We start from the raw sequence: 10,148 nt of genomic DNA on the forward strand, positions 1-10,148 counted from the left end.
GACTTTATTTTTCACTTTAAATGATTACTGATATAGACCATCTCACAATACTCTTCCTCATCTAACATGATATGTGTATTTATTTGTATGTAAACTGAACACAGGAAATTGTTGCTTACAATAAAACATACAATTCAACACCTGCTATAATGAAGTAAAATAGAATGTATAGTACTCTGCATTTGCATAAATTTTCCAGAATCAAGATGCCAAAGTTCCTCATATTCAGAAAGCAGTTTGTTGTTGTCGTTGTGTTGTGCCATTCAGTCAATACTGGCTAATGGCAACTGTGACCCTAATACTCCCTAGAATATTTTCTCCTTTTTAAAATAGGCAACTGAGAGCTTGACATAATTAACACCATTATGAACCTGTAAGTTTTTCTCCTTCCTCTTCATGCCTCCTCCTTCGCATACCTCTGTTAATAACTTTGTTTTGACCTAATGCTAATGACTTTGTTCTTTGTTTGATCTGATGCAAAAAACTTTGTTTTGTTCTGTCAGACCACCTGTGACTTACAGCTTCCCACAGGGAAATCAGAGCCCAGATGTCTGACATGTGTATCTTTATCCTGATAAAGAGATGTCCAGCATGTATCTCTTTAGTCTTATAAAGAGCCTTTTGTCACTATCTCATAATGAATAACTCCTCCAGCCACGCCATCTGCAGGCTACAAAGACACTTCTAACCCTTGTAAAAGTTCTGTATAAGTTCCAATGTAAAATTGCTTTTGGAACTCCTCAGAGACAGCCTGTGCTGCTGTTGGGTTCCTGGTGATGTATACATCTTCTGAATAAACTTTCTCACTCTTTCTGACTTGGAGTGCATTTCTTTGGCTTGAGTGCCCCAGGGCACGGACCCTAAGTGTGCAATGGCAACCCCTTGTGTTACAGAGTAGAACTGCTCCATAGGATTTTCTTGGGTATACTCTTTACGAAAGCAAATACATTACCAGACCTTTTCTTCCGTGCTGCCACAGAGTGGGTTTGAACTGCCAATATAGTATATAAATGTTTACATATGATAAAGCCATGGAAAATAAAGCTCAGTGGTTTAGTTGTTATTGTTGTTAGGTGCCGTAAAGGCGATTCTGACTCATAGTAACCCTACACGCAAAAGAACAAAACACCGCCCGGTCCTGCACCATCCTCACAACTGTTGCTATGCTTGAGCCCATTGTTGCAGCCACTGTGTCAATGCATCTCATTGAGGGTCTTCCTCTTTTCTGCTGACCCTCTACCTTGCCAAGCATGATATTCCTTTCCAGGAACTGATCCCTCCTGACAACATGTCTAAAGTATATAAGACACGGTCTCTCCATCCTTGCTTCTAAAGAGCATTCTGGTTGTACATCATCTAAGACAGATTTGTTTGTTCTTTTGGCAGTGCACGATATATTCAATATTCTTTGCCAACACCACAATTCAAAGTTGTCAATTCTTGTTTGGTCTTCCTTTTTCAATGTCCAGCTCTCACATGCATAGGAGGTGATTGGCCCACCTTAATTTTCAAGGTGACATCTTTATTTTCAACACATTACTGAGGTCTCTTGCAGCCAATTTGCTTAATGAAATGTATCTTTGAGCTCCTGAATTTTGCTTCCATGGGTGTTGATTGTGGATACAAGTAAAATGAAATCCTTGACAACTTCAATCTTTTCTGTTTATCATGATGTTGCTTACCGGTCCAGCGGTGAGAATTTTTTTCTTTATGTTGAGGTGTAATCCATACTGAAAGCTGTGGTCTTTGATCTTCATCAGTATGTGCTTCAAGTCCTCTTCACTTTCAGCAAGCAAGGTTCTGTCGTCTACATAACACAGGCCGTTACTGAGTTTTCCTCCAATCCTGATGCCCTGTTCTTCTTCATAGAGTCCAGCTTCTCTGATTATTTGCTCAGCATACAGATTGAATAGATATAGTGAAAGGATACAACCCTGACACACACCTTTCCTGACTTTAAACCGTGCAGTATCCCCTTGTTCTGTTCGAATGACTGCCTCTTAATCCATGTACAGATTCCTCATAGGCACAATGAATTGTTCCAGAATTCCCATTCTCCACAACGTTAACCATAATTTGTTATGAATCTCATAGTCAAATGCCTTAGCATAGTCAATAAAACACAGGTAAACATCCTTCTGGTATTCTCTGCTGTCAACCTGGATCCATCTGACATCACCAATGATATCCTTGGCTTCACATCCTCTTCTGAATCTGGCCTGAATCTGGCAGTTCCCTGTCGATATCCTGCTGCAGCCAATTTTGAATGATCTTCAAAATTTCATTACATTGTTCTACAATTTCCACATTCTTTTGTATCACCTTTCTTGGGAATAGGCATAAATATGGATCTCTTCCAGTAGGTTTGCCAGGTAGCTGTCTTCCAATTTTCTTGGCATAGACGAGTGAGCTCTTCCAGTGCTGCATCCGTTTGTTGAAACATCTCAACTGGTATTCCGTCAAGTGTCAGAGCCTTGTTTTTTTGACCATGTCTTGGACAATGTAGCTTGGACTTCTTCCTTCAGTACCATCAGTTCCTCATCATATATTACCTCCTGAAATGGTTGAAGGTTGACCAATTGTTTTTGGTACAGTGACTCTGTGTATTCCTTTCATCTTGTTTTGATGCTTCCTGAGTCATTTAATATTTTTCCTGTAGAATCCTGCAGCATTGCAACTCAAGGCTTGACTTTTTTCTTCACTTCTTTAGCTTGAGAAATGCTGAGCATGTTTTTCCCTTTTGATTTTCTATCTCCAGGTCTTTGCACATGTCATCATAATACTTTGTCTTCTCAAGCTGCCCCTTGAAATCTTCTGTTTATCTGTTTTACTGCGTCACTTTTTTTCCTTTTGCTTTAGCTGTTCAATTTTCAAGAGCAAGTTTCAGAGTCTCTTCTGACAACCATTTAGGTCTTTTCTTTCTCTTCTGTCTTTTTAATGACCTCTTCTTTCTTCATGTATCATCATTGATACATGAAGTCATACCTTGATGTCATACCACAACTCATCTGGTCTTTGGTCATTAGTGTTCAACGCATCAAATCTATTCTTCAGATGGTCTCTAAATTCAGGTGGGATGTAGCCAAGGTCGTACTTTGGCTCTTGTGGGTTTGTTCTAATTTTTTTTTGGTTTTGTCTTGAACTTGCATATGAGTAATTTATGGCCTGATCCACAGTTGGCCCCTGGCCTTGTTCTGACTGATGATAATGAGTTTTTCTGTGGTCTCTTTCCACAGATGTATTTGATTTCTGTGCATTCCATCTGGTGAGATCCATATGTATAGTCACCATCTATGTTTGTGAAAAATGTATTTGCAGTGTTTTAGTGTAAATAGTAAAAACAGTTTGATAAAGATGTTATCTGAATGATAAATCACAATAAAAAAATGCATTTATGACCATCCAAGGTACAATTGGTCTCCTTTACCTGGAATAGCAAAGGAAGAAGGAGATTCAGAAATTGGAGAAGAAAAAGGAATGTGTGTCTGGTTGCCTCCATGAAAAATTGCCTCCCGTGCTATGGGGCCAGAAATCAATGGTGCTCAACTTTCATTTCTAAATGATTTGATTCAAATATTCTGTATCAGAATTCTGAATGAAAGTGGGAAAACATAGAACAGATTGACAAATTTTCAATGGACTCCAGAATTTCTAGAGCCAGTGAGGTTGGATGAAACCCGAAACTATTCCTGTGAAATGATCTCTAAACTTTAAATCTTAAACCAAGACTATCCCCTGAAGTCTTCTTTGAACCAAACAATAGTTTAGATTAAGTAGTAAAGTATGTTTGCCTTGAACATTGTGCTTTTTTAAAGGAATTATGTATGTGGAATCAAATTGACAGCAGCAATCTGAAAGGTTAAATGAGAACTTTACAGGACAGTAAAATTATGTTAATGGTGTTGGAATGGTTTTGAAAAGTATAGCAAGAATTGTACAACTTGAAGAATTCTATCAATGTCACTGAATTATATATGTAGAAATTGTTGAAATGTTGTATTTTTTGGTGTACGCTTTTTCACAAAAAATAGAATAAAAAAGTCAAAAAATGCAGTGTTATTCTTATAACAATAAATGTTATTAATTTTGCTTTCAGGCCATAAAAAGTTCTACAGCTATGAGTTTCTTAGGAAACAGAGTCTAATGCTAAGCACTTTGAACTGGTTCATTGGTTCTACTATGCAATCAGGAAACCAAGCTCTTGCCACCTGCTTCATCCACCATATTTAATATGCAACCTTTTTCTTCACATTTTTGTCCTCATGTGTTTTTGCACCTCCACAGAGCTCTTCAAAGTTTTAAGTAGGTAGAATATTTTGCTTTTCACAATTTTTCCAACGTGCATACATCCAACCTACAACCTGCTCAGAATCTTTGGTAACAAATAAGCAACAGTTACACCTATAGCTCTGGGAAGGCTGAAAGACGGAATGTATTATTGCTAAGTAAAGGAAAGAGAGACTAAGTGGTCTTTTGAATTTCTCTAATATTTTCATGTTCACTTTACTCTTGTAAAGTTCATAATTTAAAAAGAATCACATATATGCTACTTACATACTATACGCCTCAGAGAAGACACTGAAGCATAGATTGACTCAGTGATTTGCCTTATGCTATTTTACTATTGGGCAAGGACAAATTCAAGACTAGACACATATGTTCATAATATTTTACAGAATTTTAAACAAAATACAGTAAGTAATCCAAAGAAAATGGAAGAAAGTAGGTCCAATAGGCTCCATTTACAGCTGTTCATCACAGTATCACTTTTAAGAATTTTTTGATGATCATGTAAAATTTATTCACAGAACCTTCCTTAGAACTTTCTTCAGAGCCTCTTTAACCTCTTTATTTCTCAGAGTATAAATAAGAGGGGTAAGCATGGTGGTTACAACAGTGTAGAAGAGGGAAACAAATTTTCCTTAATCCTTGAATCTGCTTTTGGCTGGCAGCTGATACATGAAGATGGTGGTCCCATAGAAGATGATGACCACCACGAGGTGGGAGGAACACGTCCCAAATGCTTTCTGTCGGCCAGTAGCTGACTTGATCCTGAAAACTGCTTCGGCAATGTAGCTATAGGAAACCATGATGAATGAGACTGGCACTATAAGGAAGATGATACTAGCCACAAAAAGCTCAATCTCGTTGAATGTGGTGTCCACCCAGGCCTATTTGATGAGCACAGGCACCTCACACATAAAATGGTCAATTTGGCGATGAGCACAGAAGGGCAGCTGCAGAGTGAGAGTGGACTGCACCAGGGTGGTGGCCACCCCACTGAGCCATGCCATAGAGGCCAGTGTCATGCAGAGATGGTGATGCATCAAGACAGTGTAATGGAGAGGTTGGCAGACAGCTACATAGCGATTATAGGACATCACTGCCAGGAGGACACACCCGGTGGATCCCAGGGCATGAGAGACATAAAGTTGAACTACACAGCCACCATAGGAAATGATTTTCATGGGAGACCACAAGTTTACCAGGAGCTAGGGAATAATACTACTGGTGAAGGAAAGGTCCAGGAAGGAGAGATGACAAAGGAAAAAATACATGGGCGTGTGAAGCTTGGGTTCTAGACGAGTCACCAGGATAATGCCAGTGTTACCAAAGGTGGTTCGCAAATATACTATCAAGATGACCACAAATAGAATCTTCTGTAAATGAGGATAATCAGAAACCCCAGCAGGATGAAGCCTGTCAGGTTGCTCTCATTGACGCTTCTTACTAACCCCATTTGTAAAGTATGCTCCAGAATGCTGAGTCATAGCTGAGAAAGACGACATATGTGTAAGGTTACATGAGTGGCAATGTCACCTCTCAAATAGGTATCCTTTGTGTAACGTGTAGATGTTTTGTCTTTACATTTAGTAAGTGAAATCTGTCCAGGTTCTTAGTGTGTGCGTGCCAAGTAAATGCACACTTTCCTCCCCTCTTAGCTCTCCTCCAATGCTCTCCAGACAGAGAAGTGTGGACATGTTAATAAACAACATCATCTGCTGTAGGAAACCGCTTAGACCACCACTTTCTTCCAACTCCACCAGAGTTAACTCTTTATGTTAGTATGTCTTTCTAGTTGCAGAAAAGGGAAATCTCAAATAATTTCAACGGAAACCTGAAAAATTAGGTTTTATTTAAATAACATTTGCTTTCAGGTTAAAAAAAAAGATGTTTCTCATTACCCCAAAAATAGTAGAATTAGTCAGAAGACTGCATGATTGAAATATAGTTGGTATTAATTAAAAGTAATTTCCTGAGAGCTATGTGACCTATTCAAAGATATATTCTTCCTAAGTGTTGAAGGCAACACTTGAATCCATTTCTTCTGGCCCTATTCCTCAGTTGATTGTACACACTCTATAGCTTTCATTAGGAGCCCTGGTGGTGAGGTGGTTAAGAGTTCAGGCTGCTAACCAAAAGGTCGGCAGTTCAAATTCACCAGCTGCTCCTTTGAAATCCTCTAGGTCAGTTCTACTCTGTCCTATAGAGTCACTAGGAGTTGGAATTCACTTGAAGGCACACAATAAGACCAACACAGCTTTCATCTTCCTTAACTCATTGTTCATTAGTTTCTTTGTTTGTTTGTTTTTGTTCTTTTCTTGCTTCCTTTTTTAGGCACCCAGGATCCTCCTGGTCCAAAAAACAATTTATTTGGAAATGTCTTGTTTTCCCTATGATATTAGATTTCTTTTTCTGGAATCATTTGCACTTTAACCATCTACTCAAAGTATGAAAGCAAAATTTGGTTGCTCTTAGTGAAAGCAAGCAATTAAAGGGATATTTTATTTACAAATGAGGACACCATATCTTCTTTATGAAAGAACACCACTCAGAAAGCTATTAGTTGTGTCTACGTTATAAAAGGCCAGTCTTCTTCATCCCCACTAGAATCCTTCAGTAAAAATAGACTTTTACTAACATATACTCCAATAACCTTTCCTTTTAACTATATAGAAAGCTTGAAAAAGACTGGTATTTGTATATACATAAATACATAGATATAGATACATCTCTCTATATCTGTATGAAAAGATTTCCTAAGTGTTACAAATGTTTAAACGCTCGACCTCCAACTGAAAGGTTGGCGGTTCAAACCCACCAAGAGGCGCCTAGTAAAAAGCCCTGGTCATCTGCTATCCAAAGGTAAAAGTCTTGAAAACCCTATGCATTGCAGTTCTACTCTGCACTCACGCACTCACGCACTTACCATGAATCATAATCAACTTGGAGGCAACTAAAAACAACAATGTGTATTTGTGTGTGTGTGTATATATATATATATACACAAACCCACTGCAAAATTTGGGGAAATTGTACGTGTGCCTATTCACAATAGCATGTGAGATCCCTGAGACCAGGAGCCATAGCTGACATGATTTTAAAACCCCCAGGCCTTAGAATGTACAGCACCCAGTAGCCTCTCAGAAGTCATTCAGTGATCTGCTCAAGCTGTATCCATTGTTTCATACCTGAATAAATTCTCCTGAATGAACTTTCCAACCAAAAAGTGACTGACAGACTGAACATAAACTAAAAAATCTACCGAAATTTAGTCCTCCAGCTCAAAGAATACAACATAATAAACAAATAAACGGCACCTAAAAATCTAAAAAACAAAACAAAACAAAAAATGTATTTGCTTTTCAGTCGATTCCGATTCATAGCGACCCTATAGTACAAAGTAGAACTGCCACATAGGGTTTATAAGGCTGTAAATATTTGTGGAAGCAGACTACCACATCTTCCTTCTGTGAAGTAGCTGGTGGGTTCGACTGCTGACCTTTCAGCTAGCAGCCAAATTCTTTAACTGCTGTGCCAGGAAGTACCAAGGGGGGAAAAGCATCTGGGGGAAAAAAAAAATTCAAGGCAAACTGTCCCAGTATATTTGGGAAAGAGCAAGCCTGGATCACTGTCTGCATCCAAAGAAGATGGACAGGTAAGAAATAGAAGCCACAGAACCTGGCTTTCGTACACTACAAAATATTTTCTACAAAAACAAGACTAACTACAAACAAAACAAAAGATGAAATGGCCCATAAAAAAAACTAAAGTTAGGTGGAAAAAAAAAAATTTTTTTTTTTTTGAAGAAAGTATTAAAGGAGAATTGCTGCAAAAAGCAGTGTGGATATCTGGAAAGAAAAAATAATTCCTCCACACTAAAAATAGTTAAGAGAACCTGAAATTACTGAAACAGATGATCTGAAACAAAAGTAAATTTTAAAGGAGAGGTTGTCTTAAGTATGTTAATAAAGACAGAAATATATAAGGTGGTTGTTGCTGTTAGCTGCCATCAAGTCACTTCCAACTCAGAGAAACCCCATGTGTTACACAGTAAAACTACTCCATAGTGTTTTCTTGGCTGTAATCTTAGAAGTAGATCGCCAGGCATTTTCTTCCTTGGCACTGCTAGGAGGGATCGAACCACCAACCTTTAGGTTAGCAGTCAAGCACGAACTAGGGGAAGATATATAATGATTACTTCCTAAATAGCAAGCAAGAAATAGAGTTGAATAAAGGACTTGCTTGAACTTGCACAGAATGCAAAACAAATTAAATAAAGTTATTAAGAAAAATGCCATGAAAATATCAAGCAGCACAAATATAACATATCCTAAAGCTCTCATAGTTACTAAATTCCCTTGACATCGGAATCTTCCTTTGAAACACTCTGAAAGCTAATATCAAAGATAAAGCAATAATTAAATTACCTTTTAACTGTGTGTTACACCATCCACATTAAAGACATGTTGTTAGGTGCCGTCAAGTCGGTTCCGACTCACAGAGACCGTATGTACCACAGAAGGAAACACTGCCAGGTCCTACCCCACGCTCACAATCCTTGTTATGCTTGAGGGTCTTCCTCTTTTCCTCAGACTCTGTGCTTTACCAAGTGTGATGTCCTTCTCCAGTGACTGATCCCTCCTGATAACATGTCCAAAATATTTAAGAAACAGTCTCGCCATCCTTGCTTCTAAGGAGCATTCTGGTTGTACTTCCTCTAAGACAGATTTGCTCATTCTTTTGGCAGTCCGTGGTGTATTCAATATTCTTTGCCAAGACCACAATTCAAAGACATCAATTCTTCAGTCTTCCTTATTCACTTCTAGCTTTCGCATGCACACAGTGCAATTGAAAATACCGTGGCTTGGGTCAGGCACGCTTTAGTCTTCAAGGTGACTTCTTTGCCTTTCAACACTTTGAAAGAGGTCATTTGCAACAGATTTACCCAAAGCAATGCGTCTTTTGATTTCTTGACTGCTCCTCCCATGGGTGTTGATCGTGGATTCAAATAAAATGAAATTCTTGACATCTTCAGTCTTTTCTCCATTTATCATGATGTTGCTTATTGGTCCAGTTGTGAAGATTTTTGATTTCTTCATGTTGAGGTGTAATCCATACTGAAGGCTATAGTTTTTGACCTTCGTCAGTAAGTGCTTCAAGTCCTCTTCACTTTCAGTAAGCAAGTTGATGTCATTTGAGTAACGCAGGTTGTTAAATCTTCCTCCAATCCTGATGCTCTGCTCTTCACATAGTTCAGCTTCTCAGGTTGTTTGCTCAGCATACAGATTGAATAGGTGTGGTGATAGACTACAACCCTCACGCACACCTTTCCTGATTTTATACCACGCAGTATGCCCTTGTTCTGTGTGAACAACTGTCTCTTGATCTATGTACAGGTTCCTCGCGAGCCCAATTAAGTGTTCCAGAATTCTCACTCAATTCTCAATTCTCAATATTATCCATAATTTGTTATAATCCATACAGTCAAATGAGTTTACGTAGTAAATAAAACACAGGTAAACGTCCTTCTGGTATTCTCTGCTTTCAGGCAGGATCCATCTGACATCAGCAATGATATCCGTGGTTCTATGTCCTCTTCAGAATCTGGCCTTAATTTGTGGCAGTTCCCTGTCAATACACTGCTGCAGTCACTTTTGAATGATCTTCAGCAAAATTTTGCTTGCATGTGGTATTAATGGAAACCCTGGTGGCATAGTGGTTAAGTGCTATGGCTGCTAACCAAAGGGTTGGCAGTTCATATCTGCCAGGTGCTCCTTGGAAACTCTATGGGGCAGTTGTACTCTGTCCTATCGGGTCTCTATGAGTTGGAATTGACTCGAAGGCACTGGGTTTGGTTTTTTCTT

The 10,148-nt window shown here is 38.6% G+C and overlaps 1 pseudogene; it reads right to left on the reverse strand.

Annotated features, from left to right (window-relative positions):
* Positions 1 to 4,787: 4,787 nt before the first annotated feature.
* LOC126068565 (olfactory receptor 2G2-like) lies at positions 4,788 to 5,740 on the reverse strand (annotated as a pseudogene).
* Positions 5,741 to 10,148: the final 4,408 nt, after the last annotated feature.

Source organism: Elephas maximus, chromosome 2, assembly GCF_024166365.1.
Source record: "Elephas maximus indicus isolate mEleMax1 chromosome 2, mEleMax1 primary haplotype, whole genome shotgun sequence".
Classification (NCBI taxonomy): Eukaryota; Metazoa; Chordata; class Mammalia; order Proboscidea; family Elephantidae; genus Elephas; species Elephas maximus.